Source organism: Perna viridis, chromosome 6 (genome assembly GCF_037379345.1).
Source record: "Perna viridis isolate PV_CMFRI_1.1 ecotype Kerala chromosome 6, ASM3737934v1, whole genome shotgun sequence".
Lineage (NCBI taxonomy): Eukaryota > Metazoa > Mollusca > Bivalvia > Mytilida > Mytilidae > Perna > Perna viridis.
In genome coordinates, this window is record NC_142450.1 from 6,122,271 (window position 1) to 6,144,508 (window position 22,238).

At 32.0% G+C, this 22,238-nt stretch overlaps 1 long non-coding RNA gene across 1 annotated transcript; it reads right to left on the reverse strand.

Annotated features, from left to right (window-relative positions):
* Positions 1-18,683: 18,683 nt before the first annotated feature.
* On the reverse strand, positions 18,684-21,437 carry LOC148613351 (uncharacterized). The gene is made up of 4 exons (XR_015923134.1): positions 21,326-21,437; positions 20,620-20,676; positions 19,248-19,420; positions 18,684-18,731 (listed from the first exon to the last, which is right to left on the reverse strand). It is a non-coding gene; the product is annotated as an uncharacterized LOC148613351 (long non-coding RNA).
* Between the last annotated feature and the right edge of the window lie 801 nt (positions 21,438-22,238).

A 22,238-nucleotide genomic window follows, 5' to 3' on the forward strand; every position in this document is an offset into this window, starting at 1 on the left:
GAATTTATGAATCAAAAGTCTAATATGCACATACACTCTACACGTTGACCCACTCCTAAATCGTTAGAGCGGGGAAACGCTCTCGGACCAACGTTGGGTCTGGGAGTAGGCCAGAGCGTCAACAGAGCAGTCCAACCGCTAGTAGGATATACTCTGACTGAGTTCTTCGGTCAGGTATCCCGAAGGCAGACCTACGCTACCTTCAGCAATTAACAGATATCTACTGACAGAATTCCAGTAAGGGTCGGCCGTTGCGAGATCAGTAAGGATAGTCAAGACCGTAAAAATCCAATCATCATTATGCACATAATACAGATTGACCAACGTAGTAAAGAGATAAATAATTTAAACCCATCCAGCATGCTACATCAATATTTAAATATGTATTTCTGGATACAGCGAGATAACTCAAATTAACTGAAATATTTTTTTTAACATAAGAAAGAATGTTATTGTCGAGTAATTTTACTCACAGTTCTCCAGTATTCTTCCTAAGTCATCAATCAGTTAATTAGCTATCAGCGAAACCGAAATGTTTATGTATCATATAAGTCGATACATTCATCTTAAAAAAAAACCCCGCTAGGTATGTCATCCGGTTAATTGCGATTTGTTTTACAAGCCTACGCCCGTAATATCTTTGTCAGTCTATAGTCTATTAATGTTTATGTTCATTCATCGCATGTCATTGAATAAAAGTATGTTCTATTCTTATATAATTAGTAAGGCATTTTACAGACGTTTTGGTAATTGTAATGTAAAAAGTTAATTCCTCATGTCATAACTGTTAAACTTTTTTTCTGGATACTTATTTTAACCCATTAAATAGCTACTTTGACCTGCCAGATTTGACTTTTAGTACCGGAAAGGGTAGATAACACTGTATAAAAATTGACTTCCTGTGCTGGTTGTGGGTCACATTTTTTGGTGCTCATTCCTATCGTAATATTCAGATTCATGATATGATTTATGTAAGGGTGTCTATTTTTTGTCGCTATTTGATTTCGTGACTTTCATACTCCCAAACAAGTATTACTGAGTAAATGGAACTATTCGAGGCGATTACTTGTCGCGGTATGTTCTTTTTCGAGAAAATTAAATCGTTAGCGAAATTAAGTGTGTTTACAGTATAACAAAACCTTGCAAGGACAACGTATATCTGTAGTACGAATCTTCCTACATACTGTTCTTGATGTTTACCAAATTGTTGTGTTGTTGTAGACAATGTTAACCAATTGACCTCAAAGGGGAAAATTGACTCGTTTGGAATTTATGTGACAAATGATTCAGTTTCGTAAATCATTTGCATCCGATGTGCTTGGATATACAATTTTCAGTTATGATGATGGTAAAGTTCTTGAAATGTGTTAGTAGTGAAAATTTGAGTTAACCTTCTGTTGGTCAAAAGTACAACCAAACGTATACAATTTTTATTGAATATCCAGACAAAATATTGCTTTAGGATGTTCGCTGCTTTGAAAAACAAGGATTTCAAAGTGATATTTAATCGTGAGGATTACATATAAAATTCCCAAAGTAAAATGAAATTGTGAAAAGAAAAGTGGGGTAAAATATTAATGCAATAAAACGGACAAACGGAAATGGAGACCGAAAATTTGATAAAACGGCTGAACATAAGCATAATTCAAATTTCATTTAGCTGAATAATATTTTAAGTTTTTATATAAAATAAACAATCATTCTCCGATGAAAATAAATCACATGTACAATTGTAATTCAAATAAATATTACATTTTCTATTGTACAATATTAATAAGTATTCAGTTAATGGCACAATTTTGTCACAAAAAGGTACATCATTTCCGACAGTGAAAGAGACAACTGCTAATTCTGAATTTTTCTTGATTTCAGTAATGTTTATTGTTAATTTTTTTTAATTGAACGAGTTCAGACATTTTAATGCACAATTATGTTAGTAGTTTCCTGTGTGACAGTACTGTTTCTTTTGGAATAGAGGTTGGTTGTCTGTCATAAGAAATGGCTAAATGTTATGCTTCGGTTAAACTGCAAGCAAAAACCGTGTTGGATAGGATAAAAAAGTTAACAATTTACGTCATTTCTTACACATAAAAAGTTTAAAATTGTTATTTTAATTGAGAAATTGAGAAAACAAAAGCAAGGCAATTGCATACTTTATATTTGAATTATAAAATTCTTTTCAACTATTTGAAGTTGCAAACATGTTAACTCTTGATCTCTAGATAATATCAAAAATAACAAATGTTGCCTTTACAATTCCAAAAATGAGGTCACCTAGGGCGTATGTTTGGTTACTTGTTTCCACGAAATTAATTTCTGTTCCCTAAAACGGTCCAGTAAATTTTGATCAGGTATTTTAATTCTATGATTTCCAGCAATATAGAGTTGAATTGCCGGGCCAGTCCAGTACATTATACCCTGTATAACTTCAAGATGACATTCCTGTCCATACATTGATACCTTGACACCTGGCCACAGCTCTCAGGCAGATGTAAAACCATTCTGGGAGAAATCGCCTCAAGTTTTCGGTTGTTTCTAGAAAGGCAGAGGACGCTTACCCTTCCGGAACACCTGGTCCAGGCTCCCAGTTTTTAGTGGAGTCCGAGTTGCTCATGTACTTTTGTTACTTTGTATGTATTATTTTAGTTACTGTATGTTCTTTGTTGTGTATGTCTGTTTTCCATATCGGGTCTTTGTCCCTGGATTGGATTTCATTCTTTTGATTATCGCTATAACCTTGGTTCCCTTGATTATTCTTTCCACAGGAAAAATGTAATCCTCAGATATTCAAAAATGGTTGAATGTTTTCCATGGCTGTATAATTGTTTCCATATGCCCATATGCACAATCTTATCATGATTTAACATTAATATGTCTTAAAGGTTTTCCGTTAGGATCATTATTATATGTGAAAAGTGGGGCTTGTTTTTTTTACAATAAAAAGTGTTCACAAAGTAAGGTGTTTCTAGTGTGGATAGTTTTTGATGTGGCATGTTTTCTGGGATATTTTTAGATGTAACATAGTATCCAGGTTTTTTTTTTATAGAAAAGTAAATTAGTTTTAAGATATTTTACAAGTTATGTTTTATAAAAGATATCATTTAGTTAAATGTTATCCCAGAAAAATATTCCTACAATCAATGTACATGCATATATATATTTAAAAAAAGTAATTAATAAATAATTGTCAGGAAATCATGAAACAATAAAGTCGTATCATGGATAATTTTGAATAATAAAACATTGCAAGAAACAATTTATCCATGCTTGTTTTTAAGTAGATCTCCACATAAGAATCATATACAAAATGTGATCCATAGTTGGAAAGCCTACATATTTTTTGTTGTTGATATTTTGTTTACAATGTCATAGTAAACAGGAATTAACATGTGGCTTTTCATATAACCCTTGTTCATAGGAGATAAAATATAAAGCATGTGCTGTAGAATTCACAAATAAGGGTGATAACTCTTTAAATGACACTAATATACAATAGAAACTATTATATTATCCATGTGGATTATCTTCTAAGAGCCGACAGATTGGAATGAATAATTATACATTTCATCATATAGACCTATAAAGCAACTTAATAACAAAAATAAAAATGTGTAGCCATTTTTGGGTGTATCACATTTTACAGAATTTGCATGATTCTTAAAAATAATGATACTTAACTTCTGTCTTAATTTTGTCCGTATTGACAGGATACTTTTTTCATTACGTGACAATAATACACGAGTAAATCCAACCAAATTTATTAATATCAGTCATAAAGACTATATGTCTAATTTTTTAAACACATTTCCTTCTGGGTGTTATTTCTGTAAATTACTGAGACATGTTTTTTTTATTAGGAATATGAATTATTTTGTATCATTATGTGAACTATGTTCTGTGTAAATTTTAATAATATGAAAAAAATATCAGAATTATAAGTAGGAATACTTCTTGTTGTGTTATAATAGCTTATAGTGTTTTAATAAATCAAGCAGTGGAAACATTTCAGTAGAACGTTTTCATAATCAAATGCTAGCCTCTTGATAAAAAATAATGTGAAATAATATCCATCCGGATAGTTTCACATCTTACATACTCACATAGAAACGGAACTATAAGATAAACGCTACTTTCATCAATTTGATTTAATGCTGAAATCATAACGTAGTCTTATTTTCATTTTGAATTTTATAGCTTGGAGATGGCTGTATCATAGGCATCACTACAGAAAATGTGTAACAAAAACTCCCACAAGTAGGAGAGATATTTTAGTGTTATCTTTATGCAACGTGTAGATCCTCATACTTTCATTCATACATCTTTATTTGTAAGACAGAAATATTCAACAAGTATATAGATAAATGGAAAAAAACAGAGCATAAAGAATTTACAGACAATAGCATACAGGTTTGTCGTTATCAGTTTTAAGAATAATTATGTCTACTTAGCACGTTAACGTAAATAATTAAATTACGTAAGGCAAAGATAGTAAAAATAATAATTGCCAAATCAGAATTACAGTTGTTGGCTTTAAAAGTATACTAAAACGCCTGATTCTTTCTAAGGTCTAGGATACCTTTTGGTTTACTTGTCGTCATTTATGTGTATTATTTTACAAACACATATAGGTCCGACAACGACCGGAACCGTCACATCTTCAGTTATGTGTCCGGATATCGAAGCACCAACAAATGGATCAGTGGAACTCAGTGGAAGGACCACTGGAAGCATGGCACTCTTCTACTGTTCCGAAGGATACAACCTTTGTGTCAAGAATACCACAACATGCACCGACGACGGTGTATGGGACAACCCAGTACCTTCATGCAAGTTAGATCTTTTTATTCAATGCTGAATTTAAAAAAGTCTGAAATGCAAGTTCTTACAATATAGGGGTAAACATTTACGTGCCAACGTTTGACCCAAAGCGATGCACACACAACTGATTCAAATGTTAAGACACACATAAAAAGGAAAAAATTTGACCAGAATATCAGAATTGAAAAAAATACGTATCAATTTGAAAACATCTCGTTCTGAGGCCTTAACTTCTGACCGAAACTTTGAATCTCCTGATCCGACATTTAAGATTATTCCCATGCCATGAATACCAAACTCCAATAAGCTAATTAAACCTTATATATTATATGAAAAGATTTTCTTACGTTATAACATTCATAAATAAGAGATCGTAGAAAAAACGAAAGTTCAGATAATGATAATATGTGAGGCCTGTGAGGACTGGGGGGCTCGAGCTTGTGGACGATATTTTCTACTGAAACCTCATTCATTTTATATTTGCTTAGGTTTGTTCTATTGCTATGATTTGTAGATGTAAGTACTACACCACCATTTTCTTTTTGCGAAGGTTGTTTGAGTTATAGGTTTTCTGCTACATTTAGTAGGCTTTTTATGATAGTTGGAATGATGTATTGATATATAGTGTAGACGTGCATACTGCACTGCCTTGTTTCTAGATAGACTTATTGGACAAAGATGTTGTGGACGCAAATCCTATGTAACTTATAATATTTCAGCAATAACATGCTTGCCTGTTGATAAATACAAACAAATATAATTTGGATTTCTGTTATAAAACTATACCGTTATTTTGATTCAACAAATTGTGAGACGCAAAATATATGTAAGATTTCTCAAAGAATTTGACGTTTATGTCCATTATAACAAAAAATCATTTCCAAGGGTTCTGATGACAAGTAGGGCATATTTTAAAAACTGTTTAAGGAGGTACATTTAAAATAAGGGACATAATTCTTGAAATCAGTGATTTGTCTGTATCATATTTAATTTCACCAAAGCATAAACTTTCATTTGAAACAGAATGAAATCAGTCAAAGTTACTTTGATGTTTACATGAGATTGATATAAAATGCTGAATACAAACATGTGAGTACTGCTGTCACGAATTAGAAAAAAATCGGATAAAGGAAAAGCATGATTTTACTTCCAAATCGTTGAGGAAAAGATGCATCCGATTACCTTTTTCATAAATTTTGCCCAAAATAATTTTTTCACATTTAGCCGAAAAGTACTGTATATTATTATTTTAATGTTGTGTCCAAGCTATGCAAAAGTCCTTTTGGACTGTCAACTACCTCGGTGGTCTCAGAGTGGCGTGCTCGCATTGAGTGCGGAAGGTCGTGGGTATATCTACGATACCCGGTCAAGTCTCATTTGGTAGTCACTACCCCTTTGCACTCAGTAATGAAACAGACAAAGTAACGACTGGTTTTCTCGGAGCCAGAATAATGTATCCGAGTTGGGTGGCTTGCCTGCCTGCGGGCTGTTGCTTCTGTTAGCTAATACAATAAAGATCCAGCTCAGTGTATGAGTCTACTACAAAGCAGCTGGGTCTTTTCGATTATTCAATCGTTCTCGTCCTGAAATGAATGAAATATCTGCCATAGAACGTTCAAGCATTAAATGATCTTATAATAGCATTACATCTCATGTACATAAGTGTTGTGTCGTTTCTTTTATTGATAATGATAATATCAAATGATAAAACATACGATATTACTTTAGACCAAGCTAAGAACGGTTTACTGTAATCGTAATAGTTTTTGCTATTGCTTGATTTTCGCAGATTTTGTCATTTAAACATATTTGCGGATATGTATATATTCGCAGTTTCAAACACTTATAAGCGTAATATAGTGTTTAAAATCAATACCGTGAGTACTTTATTTCGCGCGCGCATATCTGTTTATCGTGAAACAGTTAAAATTAGTATGCAATGTATCACTACAATTAACACATTTACAGTATATCGACGTTTTACGTTTCGAACTTTAATCTGAGAGAGTCTGTCTGATCCGAGAATTAATTCAATGATTTAAATTATCTGATAAGTTTTAGCACAAAGTAAAAAATGGTCGAATACGAATATGATACATATATCTGGTTTTAAAGATATTACTGACAAAAATTTGTATCCAGTCATTTCCGAATTTCAACGTAGTTTAACTGTACATATCTGTACAAAAAGTAATAATAAAAAATAAGTATTTTTCAGCAAGGGTCTATATAGGTCTAGTATATACGGATGGTTATTGGCACTGGATAACTGGGAAAAATATCACGTATGATAACTGAGGACAACAGCAACCGGACACCTGTGGATATATGTATAAAGGTGATGATTTTCGCTGGGGAGTTGAAATTCAACCGAACTGTGCTTCTCTGGCTTATGAATTTGTATGTAGAGTAGATAATTATTAACAGCATAATTGGATGATAGTGATGATATCCGTTCAATATCCAAATGAAGCTTAAAATCCACACACGTCCATTTACCATGCATTATTTAAAAAAGTAAGTTGTTTATCAGCCGTATTAGTTTATACAACTATTAAATGAAATTAACTTCTTATTTACACCATGTACAATCCAACATATTTTTCCGTTAAGAAAAAAACACAAAACACAATTAATGCTGCTTGATATTATATTTAAACTCTTTTTTGTTTTAAAATGTTGAACCTGAAAAAGAGTAAAATCACCAAATGTATTCATAAAAAATGTAATTAAAAAGCGGCTGATTTATAGTTGATTTAATATCTAGAATTGGTTTCCATAACACAAGGAAACAAAACAAAATAAAGACATACGAAACAAAATGTCAACCTCTTCGCCAGAAATAATGAACTAAGAGACAAGTCAAATTTAATGATCTCAAACAGAAGTACTTGAATGAATCATAAATAAACCAGTAGACTTTATGAGTTAATAAGTATACCTAATAGTAAGGTAAAATGAGCTTAGCAGTTTGCCTAATGGCTTTTTTTATACACTGGGAAAGTATGTAACGTGAACCGGTTTGTTTTTCATTGTATTAAATTTCATAGTTTGGCGTTTTATAGCAATTATCAAATATGGTTGAGATGAGATTCTTTTAACCCACATTTCTTCTTTAACATTTTTGGTGATAAAATACAATCAAGTGAAGACATAACTTATGTTTTAACACCTGTAGCACTTACGAAGCCAGATTTATGTTAAATTTGAGCACTTTCGATTTGAAAGCAGTCATTGTTGTCTTGCTGTGCTTAGCTTTCTTTTCCTTCCCCGAAGGAAGGTTAGCATATGGTCACCCGGCCCGGGACTTCTTACTGTTCTTTCAAAAAGACTTTTTCTGACTTAATCGTCTTAGTTTCAAGGCGTCCATTACCTGCAAAGATTTCTATGGACAAATATTTAAACATTTATCACACCATGTTATGAATGTCTTTTACACAACATAAGAAGTTAGAAAGTGTCAACAAAATAGTTTTATAACTGAACATTTTCTGCTTCATTTGGTTACAGTAGATATTTTGGAAATTCAAACATTCAGAAAACTATCAATGACTGTCACAACAACGTTGAAAAGTAGTTATAACATATTAATTTACATTGTACAAACTGTGTACGAGTGTGTATACATTAACCAATTATTGATGTTGTTTGTGTATATGCTGCCTTTATTGACCTTACCATGTTCATTATAAAAAAAATTGGACAATCTAATACAAAAGGACTTAAACATTCTTTAACTGATATATTATTACTTCAGTTTGGAATGTCGTTCAAATTGACCCCAAAACAGAAAAAAAAGATGAAAAAAGGAGATTATTATCAATACTTCTTATTTAACAATACTAATTCAATCCTACTAATAATATATGGGAGTTTCAATATGCAAAATACTACCACATACCTGTTATACACAAAGGACAACAACTAAGAAAATCAAGGTTCTCATTGTGGTTTCTACAAATATGTTATCTTATTTAGTTTTCAAACATGTTAATTAAACATCGTAATAGTTGTACTTATTGGTATGGTTTTAAATTTCATATCGAAAGAAATTTGATAATACATTGTAATAAAAAAAAGAAAAAAAAAGAAAAAAAAATCATTGTTAGACCGGAACAGTTATATTTTTTTTTAAATTTGGGTCTTTGTTCTAATAGAGTACATTCTGTTCAATATATTGTCATGAAGTACACTATGTACAACATATTGTCATGAAGTACATTCTCTACAACATAATGTCATGAAGTACACTATGTACAGTTTGACATATCGTCATGAAGTTAGTTCTGTACATTTAAGAAGCAAATCAAAATTATTAACAGTTGCAGAACAGCATATGATAAAGAAAGAACGTGACTAGATCTATAGTTATATGTTTTCAAGAAAAATCAGAACAACTTCAAATAAGAAATTCATCTTGAATCGAACTACAACATTTAAATTTGCGATTTTCATAATTGTGTTGTTCGTTTAAACATTCAATAAAACTGTTTACTGGTTTGATTTAAAATAATTGTCTTGATTTGTTTGATCAATGCCAAAGATTGTAAAAAACATAATGGAAAATCATATACAAAGATGTTGCAAAAAGTTCACTTTTATTTACAAACAAGTCTGCCATGTCGACCAACGAAGTTTACAGGGATACAAAGTGAAAGAGAATTTTTCCCCTTAATAATACATATCATCTGTGAACAAATATGCCTATTTCATACTGTGCTATACTAGTTTATAATACACAAAGTGCGTTTTGCTTGGAAATTTCTTTTATAAACTATACATTTTGGTCATAAAATGTTTATATAATTATGTTCAATCATAAGAGTATAACCAAAAATGAACGAGAAAGAGCATAATTAGGTACATGTCTTTATATAGATTTATTTTTACTTTAACTACAGACCTGCGCAGGTCCTGGTGTCAAAAGAATAGGCCTGCAGTAGCGCTAAGCTTGTCGTAAAAGGCGACTAAATAGTGCTCAGAACCCTAGCCGGGGGCTAGGGCGCTCTGCCCACAGAGCAACTGGGATGTGTGCCCCAGGTGGTAGAATGGGGTACCCCTGGCGTGTTACATGCTGGGGTTGTCAGGCTATAATACGGAAAACCTGACCGCAAACCATAGTGGTGCACCGTGTTGGGAAAGATGCCACGTTCCTCGCACGTTAAAGAACCCTACTGTGGTATTCTCCCGGAGTAGGAACCATAGGGCTCCGCCACAGGAGGCTAAATTTCCCGACCCTACCAACCTCTCCCCATTTCCAGTGGCACTCAAAATTTGTCGACCCCATTGTCCTTGTGACCCACCCTTTTTTCTTTTCATCATCATTTCATGTTCATTCTATCATCAATTTCATGTTCATCGTCTGAATATAGCTGAAATATTGCTGCTCGGACGTTAAACCCCAACAAACAACAAAAAACAATCTTTTAACTACACAGCGGTAGGTTTTACAAAAGATTAATTAAACGATTTATAATGTGATATTTGTAGTAAATTCACTATGTTCAGATAGATGTTACCAAGATATTACTCGAATCAATGATGAAGACGTTCATTTAGAAGAAAATATAATTTTCAAATTATCAAAAGTCTTACGAAAGAAGTGCAATACAGTGAATACAGTAGTTATAACTAAGGACGAAAATTCCAATTTTGATTTAAAAGAAAAATGCTAATAATGTTAAATATTCGAGAGAGAAATAATACATAACATATAAAAGAAACCTACCTTGAATGATATCAACACTTTACTCATAAAGCTTAAATCATTGTGCTTTATATATAAGAATAAAATGTAACAGCTGCAGTAGAACTGTGCAGCAAAACTGACAAAATCTACGTGCCAAAGGATGACATATAGTACCTTCTATAATTCAATTAAATGTTGACAGAAATAATATTTCATTCTTCAAATTTGTCGTTTGTATCTCTAAATGTCTAAACTTTAGACTGGGATTTATTTTGGGGAGAAATTATTGTTTAACGACCTCATTTTTAATTATATATCTAATACAAGTTATTAATTTTACTGTATGAAAAGTCGAGTACATATATTGTAGTAAAATACAACCTGTATTTCTATGAAAGGAAGACATACTGACTACATATAAAACTTATTTTTTTACAATACCGTGATATTGAATTACCTAGCAATAAAAAAGGGGTAAATTGATTTGAATTGGTAGAATTCATTTCCATTATTTTGTAACCTTACTTTACTACTTTATTGTTGTACAAAAATGCAGCGCTGTATGAATAAAGAAAGAAATTAACATGAACTTCGTTGAAAAAAAATTAACTTTGACCATTCCATACAACAGGGTCTTAAATGGGTTTGATGTTTTATGGACAACACTGTATTTGTAAAGAAAATTTTCATATATAAGTCAAAAGATGATTTGTTTTTTTTATGACAATATGAAGATAACAAATTTTATGTTACATAACAACAACTCATGTATATGACAAATATAACTCTTTTTCTACGATACAGATATCTACAATTATCAATGATCGATTAAAAGTTGTTGTCTTAACAAAACGCAATAAATATTTGCGTTTGTAAATTAAAATGATACTAGTATAGTTGCTATTTGTTTACAGAGGACATTGTAACCGTTGTTAAAAGCGACTTGAGTCTTGGTGATACAAAGAGGTGTATTTGACAAATTTTATTCCATCTGTTATGTTTTCAACCATATTATTTTTTACATGAATTATCACATGGTTTTAATAACGCAACTGTCAGGTGAGGGTGTTCATGTTAGAGATAGTTCTCTTAGAAAGAGTAATCAAGGGAACCAAGGTTATAGGTTATATAAAGAAGACATAGAGTAAAATGAGACTAATATTGTTTCAAATGTTTTACAAAAGACATTGTAAATGTTATCAACCGCGGATTCAGCTTGATTGGCAAAAATATGACAAGTTACATTCCATCTATTATATTTTCAATCTTTTCATTTTTATTTACATATATCATATAGTTTTAATAACACCACCATCAATTGTATGTGTTAAAATTAATATATTTCCTTTCCTTATAATATTTTAGTATATGATTTTTTCATGCTTCATTTATAATTATTCAAGAAGAACAACTTGATAGTCTTAAAGGGTTTCTTATTCTTATAACCTTAATTTATCAGTTGTGGATAATTTACACCAATTACATATTATTAAATTTTATGACATCACCAACGTGTAATTTTCCGGATTGAGTTGCTTCACTTGTCTTTGAAATGACCTCTTTGTGACATACTTCAAGGAAGGAGTTACATAGTTGGATCTCATGATTTACAAAGGTCAAGTCAAATTATCTCAATTGTAAATGTCTACATAATGCATGGGTTTAAGTCAAGCTGAATATTTGCATAGAATGTAAATATATATAGTTATGAAGTTGTTTTTAATGATGCTCTACCCATTCCTGATTATTTAAAGTATTAAATATTGCAAAACTTAATTATATTGCCAAAGTGTGAATTGTTCTCTTATTGACTCTTTCATGCACTAGTAGGCCATATATTTACTGAAACGGCCAAAATGCAATGAACATACACTGAATTTACTTAACATAAAATTGTTCAGTTTAATTCATTTATTCAGTGCAAATTCATTGCGTTTGTTCAGTAGCTGTTCAGTAATGTTCAGTGATTGAGTTCAGTACGAAACAAGAGCCTGTTCAGTGTGTTTCAGTATAAGGAAATAATAGCTTTGTCATCTCCCGTTGACCTCCAATTAAATAGTACATAATGTACATGCATGCCAAGTTACGTATGCCAGTACAAAATCAACTTGTTTGTTATTATTTTGTTTTTGCGCTTGTTTGGTTTTGTTTTTATTGTATTGTATTGTATTTTTACTTACGTTTTTTGTATTTTTAGTTCTATCTGTTTATTTGTTTAATTGTAATTTAATTGTAATGCCGAATAATCTTTAAAATAGTTCGCGTGCAGTCATTTAAGATATAAGTAATTTATGGTAATTACAATATCATGGTTTCAAGTTTAAAAAAAAATTAAAAAAATGCTGATTTATATCAAACGTTAACTACACGTATTAAATCGTAACTGTACATGTACATGTATATGTGTTCGAAATATCCGAATTGAATTATTTAATGTCAATTTATTTTCCGTACTGACTTTATGGAACCGTGCAAAGATAAAAGAAGCCGCCCACTCTACCAATAATCAAAGCACCGAAGGTGCTGAAATTCGGAAGTCGCTTGGCGTGCAACCTGCAAGATAGGTTCCCGATGTTGATTTTTTAAGCAATGTGCTATCTAGTGACGGTCATGACATGGACTCAGATTTGAGAATGTTTTGGTGTTGAACCCATATATCCCTTGCAGCCTGCAGCAAAACAAAATAAAGATGTACACAAATGTCGTGAAAATAAGATTCTTGCAATTGTTTATGTTCTTGAAACCTTAAAAAAAATATGATGATGACATATGATGATGTTGATTGTGACGCTTCTTGATAAAATGACTTTGATTATAATCATTCACGGGGCATAGTTAAAATCCAACACTACCGAAAGAGGGGAGTCGGTATGTTTGGTATCCCGAGCCCGAGCCCGCGATCAACTTCCCTGAGCTGAAAATGATTATTGCCGATATCTTTTTTAAATTGAGATGAATTTCTTCCATTATTTTTATAAATAATGTCTGTGAGTACCATATAAATGTATTGAAATACTCAAAATAATGAGATATTTGCTTCCAAGTATCGAAGAGAATGTGTTTCAAAATGGGTATTTTAGGTATCCCGTCTCGGGAAAGGGAGGTAGTTCGATCTAATAACTGCCCAAATTGAAGAGTGCAATATCTGATCATCGAGTTTCGTTGGGTATGAAATATGCAGAAAATACATCTTTTGTCAAGATCGAGTTATTAATTTTCAATCTTTGAACGCCATCTATGTTAACAATAAATGTATATTGATAATATTCTATCTGCATGTTGTACATGTTGCCTTGTATTAGGGGCGGATCCAGGTTTTTAGATTAGGGGTTGGGGCGCACAGTAATTTTTTTTAAGATTAAATTTTGAAATATTCTTCTACAGTGGGTGAAATGTGGATATATTTTGTTGTAAAAATAGGGCGAAAGTAAAGTTTCAACCTAAAAGCGCCAAAATCCATCCTTGACAACCTATGTTTTGCAAATTTGAAGGGGGCGCACGCCCGCCACGCCCCCGTCTGAATCCGCCCCTGTGTATGGAGAGAATATATATAGGCCTTGCCTGCTATCCAATCTATTTAATTTATTTATTGAATAAAATATGTTTAAATCTTCAAATCAAAGCAGACAAAAATTATCAAAGTTGTTTTTTTTTAATGTGTCTTCGGGAGCGTTAAAAGGTTTCACCTTCATCATATTATTAATAAAACATAAATGAATCGTACGACAAAAAAAAAAAAATAAAAAAAAAAAAAAAAAAAATAAAATAAAATAAAATAAAAGGAAGTCATTTGGCGATGAGTTAGATGACAGCAAGAATTATGAATTATTATTTCTGTCAATTTGGTTTGTTGCTTTCTTTGCACCCAAAAACATTATACATCTTTGTTACTAAAAAAAGACGGTAAACCTAGATACAGAATTGCAGACAATTTCACTTATCTTTCAAGAATACCGAAGGAGATGTTTTAAAAATGCTGATGATTTTCTTTGATGTACGTGTTTTTCGACAAACTCTTAGCATTACAATGGCAGTAAATTGTGTTCTTCTACTTGCCGACCTATTCCTTCACTCTAATGGATACAAGAGCGCAATTATTTGTAATGCATTTTTCATAGGAAAACCACACAAATTAGCAGAAAATGAGTTTCAGTTGCTAAAACTAGAAAAGCATACTTTTTATTTGCACAAAAAAATACATGGTCATGCGGCAAAAGTTGACCTAAATTTCAGTTGATATGCACTCTTGAAAATTCAGCACAAAATACACAGCAAAAAAAAAAATGAAGCACCTAGATTTCATTTATGAGAAATCATTTCAACCCTATAACATTTTATTAATTATTACCAAAATAAAATCAATCATAAATGGGTAAGCTTTGAAATGAAAATAAATTTCAAGCCATATCCAACCAATCAGGTACCACCTTGTATTCAGTACTCAGTACCATGTTGGGGTAAAAAAGTTCCCGGTAGAATGTAAACAAATAATTGCGCATTTGTATCCTAATAAGGCTGACTATAGCTAATCTGATCTAGAGGAAGGAGCATCGTTTAGCCAGCTCCTTTTATCGCAGTTTCCGCTATATGAAATACGTATTATCGTTAAACAATCATAGTTTCGGGGATTTTATGTATCGCATCTCCCCCTAAAAACTTGATATAAAGGATACTGTGAAGTCAGCTTCTTATCTTGGCCTACACTTAGCGATTGATGGTAAAGGAAATCTATTGACCACACTAAACGACTAATGCGATATCATTTCATTCCATATTGTCAACTTTCCTTTCATATGTGGCAACATTCCTTCAATACCTGGGTATGGAGTTTACTCATATGTTGTGCCAGAGCCTGCCGTAACTATGCAGACGTTTTGAACCGCGCTTTACTTCTTGCTATTAGTCTTCTGGAATAGGGTTATGTTGCTACAAGATTGTAGTCATCATGATAACCGATTTGTTCAACGTGTTATAATTTTTCTTTCCTCTTGCGTATGCCCGGACTTGGTTTTTCTTAAGGAACTCGGTGGGTATTTCTAGAAATGCTGAGGACGCTTACCATACCGGAACACCTGGTCCATGATCCCAGTTTTCAGTGGATTAAGAGCTGCTTATTTACTTTTTATGTACTTGGTACGTATTATTTTGGTTATTTTATTTCTCTGTTGTGCATGTCTGTTTTCCATGTCGGGTTATTATCCCTGGATTACATTCCATTAGAATCTAGTTTCCCTTGATTACTCTTTCACATAGGGTAAAACCTGTCCAAGAGAGGGAAGCATCATGGTTATTATAAGGTAAAACATGTATATGATATCCACTGTAAAGAACGATTTATATTTATAAGGCCAACAAAGCTAGATCTGCTATAATAACTGTTTTTGAAACACATGTACAGCATAACGAAATTTGCAAAACATATGATTGGTAGTTTTTAATATTTAGAATGTTTTCTGTGATAATTTTTTCATCGTCTAAGCTTATACATTATAACTATAGCATTTCAAAATGGCCAGAAGCGGCCATTATTAACGTTTTGGTAAACATAATTCAGGAAATAATTAGATCTCATTTGTTTTAGTTTTTGATCAAACAACACATCAAAAGATTAAGACTCTATTCTCAGGCAAATGCGCAAAGACCCTTTTCGGTTGTTCTAGTATATAAAGTAATCACCGAACAGATAAACCAAGGGGAATAATCGAAGGGAAACTGTCAAGGAGCATTATCCTTATAAAGATATAAAAGAGTAATCAAGGAAACCATGGTTATTGCAGCAACTAAAATAATACAATCCAGGGACAAAGACCAGGCATGGAAAACAGGGACACACACATCAAAGAATATAAAGTAACTAAAATCATACATACAAAGTAACAAAAGCAAATGAGCAACTCGGACTGGGAACATGGACAAGGTGCACCGTTGGGGAAAGCGTCCTCTGCTTTTTAAAAACGCCCGCCGAGTTGTTCATAAAAAGTCACATCCGGGGTAGACGAAAAGGGTAACAAAACTATGACACGTTGAACAAATCCGTTTTCATGGGACAGATGAATACACCATAAAACTTCGGTAGTGATGACTACAATTTTGTAAAAACACAACCCTGTTCCAGAAGCCTATTTGTTAGAAGTCTAGCGCGATTTAAAAAATCGGCGTAGTTTCGGCAAGCTATGGCATAACGTATGAGTTGTGATATGAACACTCCATACGCAGATTCTGATGGGATGTCGCCACAGATGAAAGAAAAGTTGACAATTCTGAATGAAAGTCATCACGTTTGTCGTAAAGTTTGGTCAATAGTTTTCCTTTACCATCGATTTCTAAGTGTAGGCCAAGATATGAGGCTGACTTCACAGTGTCTTTAGTATCCTTGATCTCAAGTTCTTTTCGGTAGATACGATGTATAAAATCCCCGAATTTATGATTGTTTAAAGATAATACATCATCTATATAGCGGAAACTGAAATTAACGGTTCTAGCTAAACGATATTCGATATTCTTTTTTTCGGATCCGATCAGCTATAAAATCAGCCTCGTAAGAGTGAAGGTAAAGGTCAGCAAGTAAAGGAGCACAATTTGTTCCCATAGGAACCGACCGTTTGTTGAAAAAAACGTCCCCCACACTGGACAAATATGTTGTCGATTAAAAATTCCAGCATTTTATAAACATCTTCCTCTGTATATTTGGAAGATGATTTGAAATTATACATCAACATTATTAAGGATTAAACTTATATCATTTGATGGATGTTACAGCAGAATTTGAGATGGTTTTGCCCATTTTTTGAGGTCAGTGACTGAAAAGTGGATATAGAATTGAAAACATCCGCTTTTCATAATACAACTTCACCGGTCCTTGTATAAATGTGTTCTATGGAATCAACCAAAGCTCTGCTCTACACAGAAAAACATGTAATAAAGGATAGCAAAGCTACAAGATTTTGTAAGTAAAAGTTTATCAATTAATCAAAATAGAACGTTCTTATTTCGGTCTATATTCGAAATCTCTAATGTTAAGGTTCAATATCGAGACTTCATATAGATGTCATTGGAATTGATAATTCCCGTTCTGGTCTGGACTCGGAATCATTCAGGTTAATGTTTAATATGAAAAATAATGCGGACGTCATGGGAGTATAAAGTTTTTAGTTCGGTATAGTCTCAGATTGTAATAGGTGAAGATTCATTTGGAAACTTTTACGCAAGAATATTTGTATATTCAATGAGGTGTCAATATGAGTAAGCAAGGAGAAGAATAGTTAAAATGTTTTTACTGGCCTTAGATTAAACTGTATTTTAATGATTATGTGTCTTAACTGTGAATTAAGATACTTAAATCTATAACAAAGAAGCAACCATTAGGAACAAAATAATTGCTCAAAGTACTAAAAATCGGATCTTCTCTTAGTTTTGTTTTTTTTTTTGTCATTTTTTGGTCTTAGTTTCGGCAAGGAAACGATGGCCACAAAAGAGAGACTACTTTATATTTCTTTGGTGTAAATACAGCTTTCCTGATGCCCGAAAAGAAACAAAATGAGAGTTTTAAATCTATAGCATTAAACAAAAAAAAAGCAAACATAAGGACTTTAGAAAACTGTTGCATTCGGTGCACAAGATACTTACTAGGTTTACCAAAATTCAGATACACATGTACTCTTTCATTTTGGTTCTTTTTGTCATTTTAGGTCATATTTCTGGCAAGCAAGTGACGAAAATAAACGAAATTACTTCATTTTTAGTAAATTCATTTGTTTTTACATGGTTTATCATGTTTCTTTGGTATGAACATAGTTTTCTTGATGTAACATGTGTCCGAAAAAAGAACAATCTAGGAATTGTCAGATTAGCAGCTTCTGTGAAATTGCGTTAATTGTAATTGTGGCACCATTATGACGTCCGTACTTTGAAGTAATGCCACCAATCTTTTATTTTCGTAATATTAATATAGTCTTTTATGTTTTAAACAGTTATTGATCATAACAACATAGTTATTATTTGTGGAGCTTAATTGGAGCTACACCTTTGACGAAAGTATGACGTCACAATAATGTTTTTAGTAAATGTGTATTGCTTTATATATTTTGTTGTTTCGTTGTTGTTTTGTAGTTTAATTTTTTTTTATTTTTCAAAACATGAAATTCAACCACATTTGTCAAGAAAAAAATACAATAAATGCTGTTTGACATTTTATTCATACACGTTTTGGAATGACACGTTGAACCTGAAAAATAACGATATAACAGAAAATAAATTCACTTAACGTATTCACCTAATTGAAAAGCGGCTGATTGATGACTGTTTTAATATCTAGAATTAGAATCCATAACACACGAAAGCAAAACAAACTAAAGCCAAACGAAACAAAAAATCACCATCTCCGTCACAAAGTATGAATTAAGAGGTAAATACATATTTATGATTTCAAAAAGAAGTACAAAATGAATCAGGCATAAATCAGTAGGTTTAATTCATGTGTTGATAAGTTTGTCTAACGGTAAAGTGAAATGAGCTTAACAGTTTGCCTAATGGCGTTTTATACACTGAGAAAATGTGTAATAAAAACAGGTGTAAAAAAAAGGATTCCTATTGTATTAAAATTTCATAGTTTTGCGTGTCATATCAGTTATCAGATATGGTTGAAATGAGAATCTTTTACACCACATTTAATCCTTAAACTTTTGTTTTTACCAACTGTAGCACTTCCACAGCCAGGTTGATGTTAAATTTGAGCGCTTACGATTTGAAAGCAGCCATCGTCGTCTCACTGTACTTAGCCTTCGTTCACTTCACCGGAAGGATGATCAGGAATATTGTGACCAGGCCCGTCTCTTCTCAGTGTCCTTTCTAAAAGACCATCCCTTACCGAATTAATCGTCTCAGTTTCATGGCTTCCATCACGTGCATAGGTATCTATGAACAAATCAAATATCTAAATATATATACGGGTTACATTGCAACAAGATTAATGTCATCACTACAGACGTTTTATGATCGTCATCATGAACTCGTGGATCGTTATGGTGTATCCATCTGCACCATGAAAACTGATTTATTCAACGGATCATAGTTTTCCTTTCCTCGTTTGTCTACCCCGGACTTGACTTTTTATGAGCAACTCGGCGGGTTTTTCTAGAAAAGCAGTGGGCGCTTACCCTACCGGTGCACCTGCTCCATGCTGCCAGTTTTTAGTGGAGTCCGAGTTGCTCAATTTGCTTTTGTTACTTTGTATGTTGTGTATGTCTGTTTTTCATGTCTGGTCTTTGTCCCTGGATTACATTCTTTTGATTACCGCTATAACCTTGATTCCCTTGATTACTCTAACATGATATTGTGAATGTCTTTAACACAACATAAGAAGTAAGGAAGTGTCCAGCAAAATAGTTTCCGCATCATTTGGTTACAGTAGACATACTGGTGGTTCAAACATTCAGAGAACTATCATTTACTGTCACAACAACGCAGGAACGTAGATGTGATATAAATTTACATTGTACAAACTGTGTGCGAGTGTGTATGTATTATTAGATTATTTAATACATATCAGCGAAACAGGGATAAACAGTAAAATATTTGTTTTCAACGAGAGGGAGTTTCTCATGCTTATCTGATCTCGCGGCTTCTGTTTTTTCGCTGTTTCGCTGAAGTGTAAGGTATTGGTTAATTATGTAAATTTTATAAACGCTGCAAAGTTACCTTTCGGGACTATTTTTCAGCGTAATGCTACGCGACATAACGAATGTTGTATAGCTATATTACAATTTTCATTCTCACTCGACTGGCGTGAAATTGAAAATTAGCAAGATCAAGGGTTTTAAAGGAAATAGCGATAATAACTTTTTATTGATGAAGTTTATGTGTATGCTGCTTTAATTGACCTTACTATTATTAAGATATAGACAACCCAATTTAAACGTAGTTAAACATTCTTTACTAACATTAAATGATATATTATGACTTCAATCTTCAATGTGGCTCAAATTGATCTCAAGATAAAAAAAGACGAAAAAAGAAGATTATTATCAACATTACTTATCCAACGATACTGGTAATTCAACCCTACTAAAAGATATTGAGGTTTATATATTCAAAATACTATATGTACCACATACCTGTTATAAAAACACAAAGGACAACAACTAAGAAAATTAAGACTCTCATTGTGGTTTCTACAAAAATATGTAATCTTATTTAGTTTACAAAGAAGATAATTAAACAACTTATAAATAGTTAATATTAGCATAATTAAAAAAAACAATTGTTGTCACAAAGTACACTCTTCAAAATATAGTTATGAAGTAGACTATTTAAAACATATTGTCATGATGTCATTCTGTACGTTCTGTACTAAATAATGCCATGAATTACATTCTCTACAACATGTCTTGAAGTACATTCTCTACAACATGTCTTGAAGTACATTCTGTACCACATATTTTCATGATGTTAGTTCTGTACATTTTAGAAGCAGATTAACATTATTACTAGCTGTAGAATATCATGATATGGTAAGAACGTGGCAAAATAAAGGTATGAAAATCAGAACAACGTGAAATGAGAAATCCATCTTGAATGGAATTATTACATTTATATTTGCGATAAATAATACTGTTGTTTGTTTTAAGATGTTTACTGTTTTCATTGAAAACAACTGATTTGATATTTTTGTTTAATGCCCATTATTGTAAAGAAAGTGGCAAATAATATACAAAGATTGATTTCAAACTTTATAATGTCATATTTGTAGTAAATTGTTTGAATAGATACTACAAAGATATTACCCGAATAAATGATATATAACATATAAAAGAAACCTACCTTGAATGATATCAACACTTTACTCATAAAGCTTAAATCATTCTGCTTTATATATAAGAATAAAATGTAACAGCTGTAGTAGAACTGTGCAGCAAAACTGACAAAAATCTACGTGCCAAAGGATGACATATATTACCTTATATAATTCAATTAAATATTGGCAGAAATAATATTTCATTCTTCAAATTTGTCGTTTGTATCTCGTAATGTCATTTAACTTTAGGCTGGGATTTATTTTGGGGAGAAATTATTGTTTTACGACATCATTGTTTAAATATCTATTTAATACAAGTTATTAATTTTACTGTATGAAAAGTCGAGTACATATTTTGTAGTAAAATACAATACAACCTGTATTTCTATGAGATGAAAACATACCCACTACATATTAAATTTATTTTGTACAATACCGCGATATAGAATTACTCATTGATTTGAATTTGTAGAAATCATTTCCAATATGTTGTAACCTTATTTTACAACTTTATTGTTGTATCGAATTCCTGGATTCATAGTGATCGAAGATAATTTTTGAACGTGGTCTTATACATGCAGCCAAATGTACATGTACACGAATACAGCGCTGTATAAGATTAAAAATAAACATGAACTTCGTTGAAAAAAAAATATAACTTTGACCATTCCATAGATTTGATATTTTATGGACAACACTATATTTGTACAGAAAATTTTCATATATCAGTTAAAAGACGTTTTTTTTATGACAATATGAAGATAACAAATTTTAAGTTGCATAATAACAACTCATGACAAATGTAACTCTTTTTCTACGATAGAGATATCTATAATTATGAATGGACGATTAACAGTTATTGTCTTAACCAAACGCAATAAAGATTTGCGTTTGTAAATTAAAATGATACTCGTATGGTTGCTCTTTGCTGACAGAGTA